Source organism: Coturnix japonica, unplaced genomic scaffold (genome assembly GCF_001577835.2).
Source record: "Coturnix japonica isolate 7356 unplaced genomic scaffold, Coturnix japonica 2.1 chrUnrandom617, whole genome shotgun sequence".
Lineage (NCBI taxonomy): Eukaryota > Metazoa > Chordata > Aves > Galliformes > Phasianidae > Coturnix > Coturnix japonica.
Genome location: NW_015439990.1, coordinates 49822 through 51161, shown reverse-complemented (window position 1 = coordinate 51161; position 1340 = coordinate 49822). Strand labels below are relative to the sequence as shown.

The 1340-nt window shown below is 54.5% G+C and overlaps 1 protein-coding gene across 1 annotated transcript in view; it reads right to left on the bottom strand.

Moving 5' to 3' along the window:
* LOC107307479 (glutamate receptor ionotropic, NMDA 2D-like) overlaps window positions 1-1340 on the bottom strand; it is a gene marked incomplete at its 3' end in the record, with an annotated part of 35579 nt that overhangs the window by 32280 nt on the left and 1959 nt on the right. The window lies entirely within an intron of this gene.

Below are 1340 nucleotides of genomic sequence, written 5' to 3'. Positions count from 1 at the left end.
AGACCCCATAGACCCCATAGGGACCCCATAGAGACCCCATAGGGACCCATAGAGACCCATAGGGATCCATAAGCCCCATAGACCCCATAGGGACCCCATAGAGACCCCATAGAGACCCCATATTAGCCCCATAGAGACCCATAGATCCCCATAGAGACCTATAGGGACCCATAGAGACCCATAGGAGCCCCATAGACCCCAATAGGAGCTCCATAGATCCCCATACATCCCCATAGACCCCCATAGGAGCCCCATACATCCCCATAGACCCCCATACATCCCCATAGGAGCCCCATACATCCCCATAGACCCCCATACATCCCCATAGACCCCCATAGGAACCCCATACATCCCCATAGGAGCCCCATAGACCCCCATACATCCCCATAGACCCCCATAGGAGCCCCATAGACCCCCATACATCCCCATAGACCCCCCATAAACCTCCACAGGAGCCCCATAGACCCCCATACTTCCCCATAGAACCCCATACATCCCCACAGACCCCCATAGCTCCCTACAGACCCCCATAGATCCCCATAGACACCCATACATTCCCATACATCCCCATAGATCCCCATAGAGCCCCACAGACTCCCATAGACCCCCATAGGAGCCCCATAGACCCCCATATTAGCCCCATAGATCCCCATAGACCCCCATATTAGCCCCACAGAGACCCATAGAGACCCCATAGAGACCCATATGGACCCATAGGGACCCATAGGGACCCCATAGAGACCCATAGGGACCCCATAGAGACCCATAGGAGCCCCATAGAGACCCATAGGAGTCCCATAGAGACCCCATAGAGACCCCATAGACCCCCATACATCCCTATACATCCCCATAGACACCCATAGATCCCCATAGACCCCAATACATCCCCATAGACCCCCATATATCCCCATAGACACCCATAGATCCCCATAGACCCCCATAGATCCCCATAGACCCCCATAGATCCCCATAGACCCCCATAGATCCCCATAGACCCCCATAGATCCCCATAGAGACCCATAGGGAACCATAGACCCCATAGGGACCCCATAGAGACCCCATAGACCCCATAGGGACTCCATAGAGACCGACAGACCCCCATATTAGCCCCATAGAGACCCTTAGCAACCCATAGAGACCCATAGAGACCCATAGGGACCCCATAGGGACCCATAAGGACCCATAGAGACCCATAGGGACCCCATAGAGACCCATAGGGACCCCATAGAGACCCATAGGGATCCATAGACCCCATAGAGACCCCATAGAGACCCACAGAGACCCATAGACCCCCATATTAGCCCCATAGAGACCCACAGAAACCCATATTAGCCCCATAG